Source organism: Fringilla coelebs, assembly GCF_963513975.1.
Source record: "Fringilla coelebs genome assembly, chromosome: 3".
Lineage (NCBI taxonomy): Eukaryota > Metazoa > Chordata > Aves > Passeriformes > Fringillidae > Fringilla > Fringilla coelebs.
In genome coordinates this window covers 82,408,157-82,423,882 of record NC_140030.1, presented here as the reverse complement: position 1 = coordinate 82,423,882, position 15,726 = coordinate 82,408,157, and the positions used below count along the sequence as shown (strand labels likewise).

The following is a 15,726-nucleotide window of genomic DNA, read 5'->3' as shown; positions in this document are numbered from 1 at the left end:
CACTAGCTGAAGGTCTTTGGCAAATGTTAAATGAAAATGTTACATGAAACTCAGAGGTACAACCTTAATTCTCTGTCTCAAAGGGTATCAACACATTTAGAGAAGGATATAATAATTTCAACAAAAGCTCATGAGGCAAGCTGCAACAGTTACATATCTCAAGAAACTCAAAGAATACTTAGAGGAAAAAATAAATGCGTGTTGGTAGAAACTTTTTGCGGGATTGCTGAGACTCAACCATCAACCACTGCATTAATTCTGTGGTGTTAAACCAGCTGTACAAGAAGCTGTTGACTGTTGGGCACTGACATTCCACACCTACAAAAAGGCAGTGGGAAGATCTTCATTGATTTAAAGCTGGAGCAGGGTCTGCTCCTGCTATAGGAGACATTCAAACAACTTTGTCACGTGGACAATGCAGGGAAGTTTGGCAAACCATGCTGTCAAGTCATTCAGACACGCACACGAAATATTGAGGTCCCAGCTGCATTCTTAAAGAGAATTTTAAAATCACTACTGCTACTTAGTCAGGATATTACAGAGGAAAAAAAAAATCACAGGGCAACAATGTGTTCTTAATGCTATTTTTGATTAGTATGACTCACACTCAGACACTCACATAGAAATATGTGGAAGAAGAAGATTGGTCAAGATGGCTTCAACATATATTATTTATCCTAGGCATAATAAGTGTTGACACATTTAAATTGAGCAAAAGTATGTACCTTCACGTACAAAAGCCAAATATGCTTACTCTCCTTGACTGTAACATTCAAGGTTATTAAATCTTGGGGGATTTTCTGGAAGTATTAACTTTGCTACATCTTCCAACTACACCTAAACAACATCTTTAAATAATAAAGGAAAAACAATCTGTTTTAAATCCTTGGCATGCATCATAAATGCCCATTCTTATTGATCTAGAGTCATGGAACAAGGATAAAATACCAAATAATCACCTACTATACTCTTGAATTTTTTTTTTTTTGCAGTTTTTCTATTAGTACATACTAGTGATTTGCCTAAATAAGTTTCACTTATAAACTCTTACAGGGAGTCCAGAATGCTGTTCATACAATTACCCAAGATAAGTGTAAAAACCAAAACTTTAAAGATTAATTTTTATGCTAAGGAGAAAAAAAAAAAAAAAAAAAAGTTAACTTTCACATTCAATGTTTTAGTATTTGCTGGTAGGTTTTGGGTTGGGTTGGGATTTTGGGGGTCTTTTGGTGTTTGTTTTGGGGTTTTTTGTTGTTGTTTCTTAGTCTTTAGCATTAATTTTTAAATAGCTTGAATCATCTTTTCCAGCTATTGTGTAACTTATCTTTAGAAAGTAATCTCTTCTATACCACAACAACTTGTTGCCAAGAAGAGTAACTTGTGCAACACATTTATTTACCAAGAAGACCCTGTGATCCTGGGGAAGTCTCTTCCGTACAGCAAAAAGAAAACATTGGTCGGCAAGCAAGTTTCTCACTGAAACCACACCTTTCCTCACAAGCAATGCAAAACTTCCTGAGCTACATGTTGTGCTAGAAAGCACCCCCTGCCTCTTCCATGGTGTTCTTACTGGGCCTATCCTAACAGAATGACAATCCTAGACAGCACAAATTGATCCAATATTCTGGAATCATTTGAAAGGGCATTTAAGTTGGCAATCTTTTCTTAAAAAAGACAGTACTTCAAAAAGAAGCAGGTTCCAAAGTTCATACAAATACTGAAAATAAAAGCAGCCTTTTAACTTAAAGTTCATAGATGCACACATTTAATTATTCCCTCTTTTTTAATTGCTACTGTAGTTCACAAGGGGAGTATTGCACATTTTGAATAAAATGTTTATTTTATTAGTTGGAAATAAGTGAGCAGAAGACTTTTGTTACATACAGGACCAAACCCCCTACAGAACATGCAATTATAGCATGGTGTGTTACTTTCACACAATTTCACACAATTGTGTTACTTTCAGGAAATCAATTCATTTATGCATTATCCATGTCAAAATGAAAGTATGGCACATGAAGTTTTCAGCCAGCGTATGTCCACGCTCCTTCACTCTCCAGTGTGGACTAAATTAAGCAGCATGCCCAAGCCATGAAAGCTGCCAAAGAATATTGGGTCTCTGTTTCAAAACTGAAGGAAGGCTAGGCTACCATGTTGCCAAGTCCACATCACCTGTTGCATTAACAGCACAAAATGAAACTGCAAGCACACAGTTACAAGAAACTGTATCATCTTCATACTCAGAACAGCACAGAAAGTTCACATTTTAACACAGTCCACTTTAGTAATGGCTCATAATTTCCAAAACAAGTGAATACTTAGAAGTTATTTAGCAAATACTATTTCTTGGGAATAGAAATTGTTATTCAGTAGGTTTTTTTTTTAACTGGGAAAACATGCACCCAGAAAGTGAAAGAGCACACAATCACTAGGTGTTAGGCAAACTCCAAGTAGTCTGCAGGATCTTTTTGTTATAATAGAAACTTCAGATATATGCTGTTGCAAAATGCAGTAGGAAGTCAAGATACGGTTTCTGGTCAGTGTCTTGCAAACAGAAGCTTGGATTACAAACAACTGCAAAGCACTGGTAAGTGGTTTTGAATCAAACTTAAAAAAACACATCAAAGTATTTTCTCTTTCACAAAGCATTTGTTCCAATGTCAAACAGTCAACAATTTCTAGTACATAATAATGCTACCCACTCCTTATAACTGTATCTATTTCAAATGAGGCAAAGTTAAAACTAATACCTGTCCGAATTCTCACCTACTTCCCCTAGAATAGCAGCATTTTGCTCAAAAGCACATAATCTGCCCCCAAATGAGGGAGTAGAACACTGAAATACTACCTGTGAACCTATTTATGAAACTAAGGAGATTACTGGATCCATCCAAACCTAGTTAGAGCAATGCAGCACAGAATAAACTGTTTAAAACAAGACAGTCTTTTAATATTATCTGTGTTTACATACACACCATGCACTCACATCAGACTAAAAAAAAAAAAAATAGTTATTCAAACAATACACATAGCCTTCTAGGAAACAGAGACATCTTATCTCTGAAGTTTTTCTTTGGCCCCTATTTGAACTTGACTTACTGGTTGCATCCAACCAAAATATATCCACAGGGACTATAATTAGCAATCCAATCCAATTAAAGATATTGGGGTTCACTTATAGGCTCCTACCAAATTTAAAAAAAAAAAATCAAAGCACCAAAACCAACCAGTCCTACAAACTTAAGTAGTACACTTACTTAAAAAGCCAAAATAAGCTTCCTGCTCTACCTCATGTACTCTCTTTCCATATTCCTGTAAACAAGCAGATCTTGCCTGTAGATCAGCTGGCAGAAACAGGAGATCATGCTTACAATGTTACTTGTCATAAATTAAGGTCTACTTATCTACATGCTTCTTGCCTTGAGAAGTAAAGCCCTCTATGTGCAAAATGCAGGGAACCATGTTTAGCAAAGTTTTAGCAAGATCTAAACAAACATTAGCAGAAGAGACTGCTCTATGTTTCTTCAGTACTGAAAAAAGTTGGCGGTGAAGGTATCAGACACATCATAATTTTTGTAATAAAACCCTTAAACAGAAACTGGGACACGTTTCCATAAAATTTATGAGATGATGTAGATATATACAAAGAGCCATTCAACTAATAACTACATCAAAGAAAAAAGCGAAACTAGAATAAAGGTCAAGAGAGATTAAATTGTTTATCCCTTCCACTCGCAGGAAAATAAGATTTCACTTTTTTTTAACCACTAAATCAACGTATCATGGGAGAACGTGAAACAGTCCTGGCTATTTCAATCCTCTTGGATTCCCATCCAGAAGTAAACTAAGAAGCGGTGCCCATACAAAGCAACCCCGCAGCCTATAAGCCCGGTAGCGCTCGTTACATCACGATCATTTGCATTTAAACTACAATATATAGCGCTGCGATCTCGCTGCCGAGGGGCGCCGCGCTGACCCCCTGCCAGGCAGAGCCCCCCGCCGCTCGCACCGTGCCGGGCACGGGGTGTTCCCGCCCGCCCCGCCCCGCCCCGCGGCGGCACCTGCCGGGGCCCGGCCCGGGCAGACCCCGCCGCAGGCCCGGCCCGGGGCCGCCGCCGGTCACCCGGGGCAGCCGGCTGCGCATCAACTTTTGCATGTGGGCCGCGGCCTCCATGATGGCCGGGGCGGGCGGGGGGGCCGGTTTGTTTACTTGCAGCCAGAGCCGCCGGCGGCAGCATCATCCCCATCCCCATCCCTTGTGCGAGGCGCTGCCGCCGGCGGCCCGCGGGGCGCGGAGCTATTCTTGGCGCGGGGGCTGCGCGGGCACACACGCGCACACACCGGGCACGCTCGCGCACACGCACAGAAGTTCCCAGCGGATAAAATCCCGCGCTAGTCCCGGCACCGGCGCCCGCCGCGGGGAGGGGAGGCGGGGAGGGGCCACCGCCGCGTGGGAACCGCCGGACCCGCGCATCCAGCGCCCCCGGGGCGCACGCCCTGCCCTGCCCCTGCCGCCCCCCCTCCCCCGTTATATAACTCTCCCTGCCGAAACGCCCCCGCCCCGCCCTTCCCCACCCCGGCCCGCACCCTGGCGGGGCGACCCCCGCCCCTCCGCCTCTCTCTCGCCCCGCCGCCGGCGCTAGGCCACGGGCGCCCCCGCCCCGCGCTCCCCGCCGCCCCGGCCCCGCCGCGCCGCCGCCCCGCATCCCCTCCCCGAGCGCCCCCGCCGCCGCCCGAGCGCCCCCGCCGCCGCCCGGCCCCTCCCGCCCCGTACCTGCAGAGGCGGCGGCGCCGCGGGCGCTGCTGCGGAGCCCGAGGGCGGCGGCGGCTTCGGGGGGAGAAGGGGAGGGAGGGCGCCGCTGCCTCCTCCCCTGTCCCCCGGCCGGGCTCGGCGGTCCCTGGCGGCCGGTGTCTCCGCGGGGGCGGGAGGAGGCGGCTCGGGCCCCAGGGCGCTGGCGGCGGCGGCTACATGGAGCTGCGCGCCCCGCTACGCAGGGAGGCGCCCGGGCGGGCAGCGCGGCCGCAACATCGATGCGCGGGGTCAGGAGGGCGGCGGCGGCGGCGGCTCCCCCCCGGCGCACTCACCCCGGAGCCGCCCGGGCCCCGCTCTCGGCTCCTCCCGCCGCCTCCGCCGGGCTCGTTATTGACTTTCAGGAAAACTCCCGACGTCACCGGCTCCCCCCGAGTGTCTCCCCCTCCGCGGCGGTGGCGGCGGCGGCGGCGGCATCCCCGGCTCTCGCGAGAAGCGCGGCGGGGACGGGGGGGCCGCCAGACAGCGCGGGGGGAGCCAGACAGAGGGGGGCGGCTGAGGTGAGGGTGGGGGGGGGCGGGCGGCAGGCAGGGAGAGGGAGGAGGAGGAGGAGGAGGGAGCGGCGGAGGGAGGAGGGAGGACGGGGGAGGCGAGGCAGCCCGCCCGCCCGCCCGGCTGGCAGGCAGGGGCGGGAGCCGAGCGGAGCGGCGTGTCCCGTCCCGCCGCCGGGCCGCGGGTGGGAGCGGGAGGATGGATGGATGCAGGCAGCGGCGTTTGCGGCGCTGCGGCTCGCCGCGCCTGGGTCTTTCCTCTCGGCATCACGGCCCCTCGCCAGCCCCGTGTGTGTGTCCCGGGGTTAGTTCCCTTTGTTCTCGCACTCTGCAGTTACACAGCCCCCCCGCCCCGAGCTTGCCCTGGTACCCGGAGTGGTCCACTTGGCTCTGCAAACTCCTCCAGGAATAGAACTACCAGTTACGCCGCAGGAAGCCGTAATTCATCCCTCGTTGAAGTGTTTAGTGGATGCGCCAGCCTCGGTGTTGCTAAATTGTCTGCAGGCTTCGCCTTATCCCGTTGGGTAAATAAACACCTAGAGAAAGCGTACACCGGCGCTCCCGAGCCTCTGACTCTTCCCGTTGCCACAAGCACTGTCGGAGCGGAGCTGGTGACAGCCGAGCAGCCGCGCTGCGGGGCGCTGAGCTCTGCCGGCTCGGCGGAGCAGCCGCTGGGTGCACAGGCCGGGGATGCCCGGCCTGCTGCGCCCTGCCGCAGCCGCCGCCGCCAACGAGCCTGGTCCTGCAGCCCTAAGCAGTGCCTGAGGTTCATAGCTACGGTGCCCTCGACGCTTTGTTCCACGGCTAAGCGGCTCTGTGTGGGTACTTGCAGGAGTTTAGTGTGCATAAAGATGTCTTCTATCGTTTATGGTTGCAGTAATACCCACAAATTAATTTTCTTCAGAAATGCATGTATTTATAGGCGCAGTTCACACTGACCTGTGACAGAATATGTTACTGCAGAGGAGAAATGGATATTTTGGATTGCTTGAAATGCAACTATTTGCTCTGTTTCTTCAGTGCAGATTTTTTTTTTCAAAAAATGCACGTTCATCAAAATCACATTAAAACAAAAAATAAAAAACCAAACCAAAAAAATGTTTCTCTAGCATGAACTTCACCTTTAATTTCTAAGTTTTCCTTCTTCTCTTATCCCATCTTCTACAACTCTTTGTATTATCAGACTTCCTATTCTCTGTACCACTACCGGGCTTCAGAGAGATTTTTTTGAGAATCTAAATAATCATATGAGTTGGCACAGGACTGGAAATTTGCCTCCGGGGGCACTGAATCCTTTCCCTGCTGCGGCAAGCAACCACACCAATAATCCCATTCATAAATATGCTGAGTTTCCTCTTAGAACTATGAAGTTTGTTTGCTGCACTGTTCTCTCTACCAGGCTACAACCTAAGCTCTCTGTCCCCCTAACTCTGAAGAAAAATAAAATTTACACTGTATTTGATTAATGCATCTTTTTGAAAAATGTGTTTAAAAGGACCTTGCCAAGCATTACTTCCTTTCCCAGAATTTACTGTTCGGTCTTCCTCTTTCTCAGAAACACTTTACTAAAGGGAGCATCTTATTAACCATCAATATTCACAGAGAACCATGGTATCAATTATTAAAATGTGTTTATTCACTAATGCCTCCTTTGATCGTTGCTACTATGCTGCTCCTGAAGAACAAAAGGTGTAGTTCTTGGAACGTGCCTTCTGTTTGCTGCAATTCCTCCGAAGGACTCAGAACCTAAGGCAGCATGAAATCTGCATGGGCAGTAGCTGATAGACTGCCAATCAACTGTACAGGTGCCAAACCCTGAGTGTGAAATCCAGGCCCACAGAAAGTCCTGGTATTTGATATCACTCAGGTTATTCCTGCTCTATGTTAATCCCTGCCACTCACAGCTGCAAATTTCTTATTAATAAAGTATGTGTGTATGGTTGGTCACCCTAATTGATGCCTCCAAATCTTCAAAAGCCAGCTATGAAATACTTCCCTTATGATGACAGTAACTTTGCTTACATCTATAAATAGATACTTGGTGCAAATCACCTTGGAAAAATCAAACCTAAAAGCACATTTATATATATACACATATATATATACACATATATATATATGTATATATACATACATATATATACATTTATATACTTTTTTAAAGGAAAAAAACCCTTGTACCATTTTAAGAAAAAACTGTACTAGATAACATTTACCTACAAGGAGAAATAGTCTTCTACACTTTTATTTTGTTACCAATTGTTGAAAATGAAACAGTGGGTCAAAATCTGTCATGTTGATCTGGAGCTTAAACATGTATTTTTCAGCAACACCTGATTAGTAAAATTTTGTTCTATGTGATACAGCAACTATTCACAGGTAAAAAAAAATTATTCAGTATGACTTTGAAATCAGATTCACTATCTTACTCCTTATAAATCAAATATCAGCACTCTATTTTTGAAATTTATAGTTTCTAGCTATTCCTAAGTTTTTGATCCTGCTCAGCCTGATATATTGACCTCAGTGTGCTGTATCTAAACTGATATTTTTATATGGATTAATAAATTTACTATATAAATAAGTGCTGCTATGCAATGATTTTTTTTCTCTATAGAACATATAATAATTTTATTCTTTAGTATCATACTTCAAGGATTCAAAATGATTTCTTGTAAAGAGTTAATCACTGTAAATTGGGCAGAAATGACCCCTTGATTAATAACCAAACAGAGGTACACCTCTTTCAGAAATAAAATGGCTGTGATGTACATACTGTGAACATAATGAGGTTGTAGGTTCTGCAGAAATGACATAATTTTCAGATTAATTACAATGTGACATGAATTTAATGAACATATTAACAGCATATGCTAATGAAGAAAGTATTGCAGTTCACATGAGAAGGAGAATAGGGCTGAATGTAATTTCAGGAAAAAATGGGAGCCTCTGATATTACATGTTCCAATTAGAGTCATGAAACCAAACAAATAAAACCCATTCATTGTCATCTATCTGGCACCATCAAGAAGCTTGATAAACTTTCATATGATCACTTGTAATCATTTTTTCAACAGAAAGCAAAGGGAAAACCTGCAGATAGTCTCAATATAAACCTGTCCATTCCAAGGCAAAAAAGGGTGTATCTCTTGTTTCACTTAACATGTTCTTGTTAACTATTATCACTAGCAGAGTGATAGGACCTGAGATTACAGAGATTTACATCCTGAAAACAAATAGTTAAATAGGAGAGAAGATTCTGCCTGCAGAATCAGTTTTCTCTGCCTCTACGGGTAACATCGCCCTCAGTTTAATTTCGTTCCTTGTTTCTCATGTCAGCTAGTAAGCTTGCTTCCATGTAAGAATGCATAAAGAAAAACAAAACAAAATTTAAAAAAAAACAACTTAAGACAAATGAAACAACTTAAAGTGTAGAAGTTTTATTAGGAAAAAAATTAGAAAAATAAGAAAAGGATAGTGGGTGCGATGACAATCTCTGGTGTTAGACTCCCTATTACCGTCTGGCTTGTTGTTGTTTGAAAAGCACACACAAATGTCAGTGGAAACTGACGGGAGAGCAATGAAATTTGCTCTATGTAAAATTGTGCTTAAAATATATGTCATGCATTTCTTTATAGTAAAGTTAAGGTGTTGCCTGCAAAAGTTGTGGCTTGTTCTTCACTTATGCATGTAGCTCTTAAAAACCTGAAACGCTCCTATTAAGTTCAGCTACTACAGGGGGGAAACCTGTTCAGCTTATGTTGAGCTCTGACTCGGGATTCTCTGTACTGCTGTGTGCACACAGACACTTCAGGACTTCAACCACTGCCATCTCCATTGCAGTCATCTCATGACAACTGGATTTCTCAAAACAAGAAAGAACTCATGGAAAAGCTGTAGAATTCAGATAAGACATGTAGGAAAAATGTAGGCAGTGGATGTTGGAATCCGCTGAATGCTAGAAGGAAACAGAACTTGTGGTCAGTTGAATTTTACAGTTCGTATCTTTTTCCTTTCTGTTGTGTTCACTTCTGAGTAACTTTATTGCTTTAATCTCTTGCTTCTTTGTCTGTAGTCTCTTGGCATTTATTTATTTTTTAATTTTATTTTGTTATTTCTGCTTCTGCAGCTGCCTCAGAGGGCAAGATTCCACTCCATGTTCCCAGATACCTGCAACACGTTTAGGCTAAAAAATTAGAGAGCAATCTATTTATTTTTAATATAAAGACAATTGATAAAAAAGCCCTCAGCCTGGACTCTGGATTTTGTGTCTGCACGCTGTTTTGCTACACAAGTCACCAGTTCCATGAAACTGCTTCTACTCCAACCTCAGTGGATGGCTGGGCTGGCTTTTGTTGTTGTCTGGCTCCTACACAAAATTTTCTGGATATAGAAAGTTCTCCTTTGCTCAGATGGTCACAGTTCATCAGTGCTTAGAGAAGTTAAGCCCTTATGAGCTCATGTAGACATATACTCCTACTATGATTATTAATAGTGTACTCATGCTAGTATTATTAATTTAGACCTGCAGGTTGTAGGCTATCTGTGAATACACAGTAAAGCAAGACAGCAACAAAAAAATCATTCTGTCCACCTATATATGGCTGAGCAGTACTATAATTATGCTGAACACAGTAGAGGCTGGATATAAGACTGTGTAAATATCAGTTGATTGCATTTATTTTACAGAATGATATTATTGCTTTATTATTTGTCCTCTGAAGATTTTAAAAAGTGTTTTCCTTCCCCTTCTTTCCCATACTCCCACGCACTGGAGGTCTACAAACAGTGTGAAAAGCACACGCCCTACCCCAGTGACCTTAACCTGTTTTGAAACCAGATATGACAGTAAGGATAACAAACAAGAGGAGAGAAGGATGGGAAGAGGGCAGTAAGATTACACAGTTGCACAGTTTAGCTATACGCTTAAATTGATGTATAGGCATTCAGCCGAACTTGGAAATTTTTTCTCTGTGAGAAAATAGTTTCCATGGTGCACAGATTTATGTGAGGGAGGTCAATCTACTACAGAAGCAACTTGGAAAAATTAAAATGCCAGCCCTTCCGCCTGAGCTTTTTCTTCCCTCTTTCCTATCCTATTTTAATTTCATCAACACAGATAAAATATGTCTTTGAATAAAATTCTGCAATTACTACCATACAGCGATTTCTCACATAGAACCTTATCTGTGTCCTGGTCTCACTTAATTGAAGTCAATGAGAAAATGCCAGTTGAAGCTAGTTAGGAGGATCAAGTCTGTAATGCATGAGCAAAATCAAGGAGCACAAAGTTTAATGGACAGAGGAACAGAATTTTAAACAAATGTCTCCTCTTCAGAGGTTTTGTGACTAGGACCATTTTCCCCATGTGGCCCTGAGAGGATCACAGCAGCATGTCTGCCCAAAGAGTCAGGAAGAAACAGTTGAGGAGAAAGCTGGCTGTTGATGGAGAGGAAGCCATCTATAGCTGGGTTTAGTCCAGATCTTTGCCTTTATTTGGAACATTGCTCTGTCTTTGGCAAATTGATTAGTGTGTTGCAGAGCCCCTTCCTCTTTTAGTGTGCTCCTTGGAGCACCTCTCTCTGCCCCTTGCTACCATGCAGACTTCACAGTGTGATTTGCTGGACGGCTTCCCTACTGTATCAATCACCTCGTTTTCAGCTGACAGCCCTCCATCTTTTCAATCTGTAAGAGTGTCTGAAGTACAAGGAAATAGTTTCAGTGTCAACAAAAAAGTATTCTATTAGACTAGACTGTTGGCTACCCTCATTGCCAAACACCACCCTTGATCCATTATGTGTCAGAATGTACCTGCACTTTCTGGAAAAAAAGCTGTGACATGAAATCAAAGAATTAGCACAAAAGTTTAGAAAATGAAGACAGATTGGGGTTGCAATAACAAGGACCTCCACAGATCTGATAAGTATGTTTTTGTTAATAATGAAAAAGAATGAGGTATTAAAATATTAATGGAGCATTCATTAATAGTCTTCAGAAATGAAGGACAGATTGCCTTGAAGACTTCACTTACTTTACACTGTTTTGCCTGGTTTAACTGGATATAGGCCTGCTTTGTATCAGGCAAAGAAAACAAAAGATAATGCTGAATCTATCCTTTCCCACATACCTATTGAATACAGGAATCTGGTATGAAATAAGAGGGATGCATGGCTACAGTAAGGTTTTTCAGCCAAATTTATTAGCAATCTGTTATGCAAAACTTCATGGTAACAAAAATCTGATCAATTACTGACCTCTTTATAACTTTATTTACCATGAGCTGAAGGGAAAAAAATGTGCATAAGCAAAGAATGGCAAGTTGTGACTAAGTGCAAGAGACAAAAGTATTCATCCATTCTCTCCTAATGCCAAGATTTGAACAGGGTGCTCCTGAGCAGATGGTTTAACAGACTAAAGCATTAGTTTGCTGATCCTCCGTGCTTGCTAATTAATTCTTCAGTTTACTAGGATTTAAGATGATTGTTAAAAACAAAGCTTCTCTTAAAATAAACTTTAGGTAAATGTTACAAAATGGTGGTTAAGATTCTAATTTCTATAACAAGAATGTTGTGTAATTTCAGATAAGATGATAATTATCTAAATGTCCTAAGTGGTATCCTTAACACTTTTGTCTCTGAAATTTTCTTCTTATGAGAATTTGCTTTTGTTTTCCTAGTTAATTAATCCTCTGACTTCCTGTTGACATTCTTGGGTCAAGATTACGTCCTTGACTTCTGTGAGAATAGCGTATCCACAAATGGAAGGGTTGATTTTTTTGTAGAAAAGTTGTCCTTTCTCCCTGTAATGTTTTAAGCCCATTATCATGCAAAGTGTAAAAACTGTAATATCTCCTTTGTTGTTTTTATAGTCATTGTTATTCTAAACAGCCAGGATTTCATGTAGTAATTTATTTCAGTTTAACATTAAAATTATGAATTCTCATTAAATTTATTAAAATGCAGTGTTGTAGAGCAGCTCGCTTTCTATTAGATTAGGCAGTGGGCAAATAATTTATTTTAGATTTCATTTTTTTAGCAGTTTTATAAACTGTTGCAAATTTGATAACAGAACTCCTCTCAATAGAAATTATAGAATTTATAGCACAGAAATGGAAAAAATAATTAAGGAAAAATATTAGGATGAAATAATGTTTCACAAAGTAGGAAATAGGGGAAAAACCAGCACAAGGGAAAAAAACATCTCCACTTGCTAAAGCTAAGGCATAAGTTTTGAAGACACATCTGTGGCTTGCAAAGGGTAACCCATGCCAGTATTGATGGATTTCAAAATTTGTGAGTGGACTCTGAGAAGGTCTCTCCAGATGGTTCATGATGGCTTAAAAGAAGCTCCTCTGCCAAGGTCTTGCTTTGACACAGGGATGCTGTGAAATTCTGCACCTGATTTTCGTGTCCTGTTCTGTTACCTGTGAGCTTGTATGTCTTTTGTGGTATCTTCCTTCAGGCAGGGGTTTGGATTTACTGGTGAGAATGCAGATATTTATGTTATCTCTGTAACTCTTCCTTCTGTTAGAAACATTATTGGTTGTTTGTTATGTTAAAAACTGTTGGCAATTCTCCTTTCAGAACAGCAGATAAGAATTCTTATTACTATTGTAAGGAATTCATAGCTTGCCTCATTCCATAATCTATCCATCTTGTAAACCAAGAAAAAGCTATTATTATAGATGATTCAAGGCTGAACTTTTTAGTAAGCTGTCAGTATGCCATCTTCATAAAATCAGTTTTCAGCTCTTTTCAAAAAGTAACATTTTTATCCAGAATAACTGCAAGGAATTTTGAAATAGTTTTAATATATCCTTAACAGGGAATCTACACTGAGACTGCTGAGAATACAACATATTTGTTTACATGACATATGAATTGAAATGAAAGTAACACAATAAGCAGCTCAGGGTGAATTAATGCTAGTAAAATAGCATTTTTCATTTCAATAATTTTAAATAGGTGGTTTATTACCACGTCACTCAAACAGATACTAGATAGAATACCATGTCCAGCCAAAGCTCAGCATTCAAAAACTGCTAAGAAAATTTAAAAGAATTTGAAAATTAATGGCATGTTGTTGAAACCTTACTTTGTATTTAAAGATTATATTGAAAGAGTCTGATCTCCTTTAGAAAGAAAGAATTCATATTTTTACCCTGTAATGTGGTAATTCAGCACATAAAGGTAAATGCCTTTTGGAAGATCTGATGGATGAAAACAGAGCTGACAAACTAAAAATGTAAGCATAGCTTTAGCAGTAAGAAATATTAAATTCTGTAATATTATTAAATTGGAATAATTTAAGCAATGAGTGCTAGATTCTCTGATACTTTAGATCACAATTAAATATTCTTGTTCAGCTCACCTGCTAAAGAAATTAGGAAAATCCTGAGGTCTGCATTAACTTGGTAGTCCAGATTGATGATCACAGTAAGATTTTTCTGGTCATAAAATCCAAGCTTGTGAACAGTTTGGGTTTCTGCCTTTGAAACTCGGTTTTGTGATCTCAATACCCCAATATTGCAAGACAAATCTCAGCTGTTAAGCGTAGACAGGTACAAATAAAAAAAAATAAGGTGTCCCATGAATAGTGGAACTGAAGAAGAGGGATTATTTGTAGTTTAATTCTGTCCTATTTCCCACATCATTGCACTTCCTGACACCAGCTGCCTTGCAGATCCCTAAAATCTCACCTCTTCGAGAATACATTAAGTCCTCCTTATATGCCCAAGACCACCGTGATTCCTCCAGTTAATATTTTAAATTTTGTCATATGGAAAACCCTAACAATAGAGAGCTCTTTCACTCAGTGACAAGTTTTAATGAGAATTTTATTAATTTACTCTCTCTGAGATCTTAATCTCTCCTTGAAACTTTTTTGGAAGAGGCTATATGGGCAAAAAAGTTAGTGGAAGAGACAGGACAGGCAGAAAGGCAGATGGGCATAAAGAAAGTGCAGGAATTCACGTGTTCAGAAGTTACCATGCTGGCAATGAGCAGAAGAATTGTCCTTATGTATCTACTTATCACAAATTATCACAATGTATCTACTTATCACAAATTGTAATGAAAACTTCAAGAGGCTGAGACTGCTTCAGTATATATCAAGTCGAGAAAAGAGCCTATGCTTCTGCCCTTTGCTTTGCGCTGGTACAGGACAGAACCCAAGGAATAAGTGTCATTTTACTCACAAAACAAATCCAGTGTTCTCCAAGTTGTACAAGACAGGTCGCTTTAGTGCACGTAGAAATGCTACACAACAGTTTGGGAAGGAAGTGGCGGAGGGAGAAGAACAGAAGAAGATTATATTTAGAACTCTGAGAATATTTAGGGAGTCGAAATCTGATTGCCAACCTTGTAACTTGATCTACAAATCTGAAATGCACATATGGTTGATATTTTTCTATTACATAGCATTTATTTCTGGAAGTCTTTTCACTTTTGTCCCTTTTTGATCTGCAAAAAAACCAAAACATTTTTGGCATTAAACTGAAATTTCAAATGAACATGAAACATTTAATTTCTTTTACTAGCCAATATGGATGGCTATCAGTAGGCACTCCAAATATAATATCTCCTCATGAATCATTGGTATGGGGCTGTAATTATAGTAAAATCTTTTTACTTTTTAACACACAAAAAAGAAAGATAATGTGAGTTGAGAAAGCACTCTGTACCATGTATTTCATTGGGGTTATCTATTTGTCAGTGACTTTTTAATTTTAGCTAATTATAAATGATTCATCGGAATGTTTAAAATCCTACAGAAATGTTTAAATTACTCATGGTTTTTACTGTATAGTGCTGCTTTAGAGTATTATGCACATCTTAAACCAGAAGGATACTGACACTTAGCACTGTCCTATCTTCACATAATTGTTATCTTTTGTGTTGTTTTCAGTTTATTTATTCCTCACTATCCTTTATTTGTGCAAATCAATTCTGGGCAAGCAAGCGTGCCACTCCACCAGCTTCTTATTTCCTACTTTCCAATTGTGACAAAGCTAGAAAGCTTTCCAAGTTCTGCAAAAGTCCTGGGCTTAGTTTTGCATAGGGTAGAGGTGAACATTCATACAGTTTTTTCACTGTCCCTGTCCTTGCAAGTTTATTTTTTTATGAAAGGGTTGTAATTAAGTATTACTGTAATAAGTCTTGAGCCTGGCTATAGGGTTACAGATAATCATGGGAATAAGATGAAAATGGATTTCAGATCTCCACATTTGATTAAACTTCCAACTGCACATTTAGAAGTTGAAGTTGTGATACTAGTTAGAAGGTGAATTCCCTGAGGTTTTCTGTGTTGTTAATGGTGTCTTGCCCTGAATCACCTTCTAGGAGGACCTGCCTGTCTTCATTCACTTTGTGGTGGTCTCAGCAGATTTGCTTTTTAATTCAAAAATTAAGTTTGGGTGTCTAAATT

At 41.3% G+C, this 15,726-nt stretch overlaps 1 protein-coding gene across 2 annotated transcripts in view; it reads right to left on the bottom strand.

Annotated features, from left to right (window-relative positions):
- Positions 1–5,188, bottom strand: part of AKT3 (AKT serine/threonine kinase 3) — a 151,316-nt gene extending 146,128 nt beyond the window's left edge. For both annotated transcript variants that reach the window (XM_084201782.1, XM_084201783.1), the window contains exon 1: positions 4,775–5,188. The gene's annotated coding sequence lies outside the window, so the exon portion shown is untranslated. The remainder of the gene's footprint in view (positions 1–4,774) is intronic.
- Between the last annotated feature and the right edge of the window lie 10,538 nt (positions 5,189–15,726).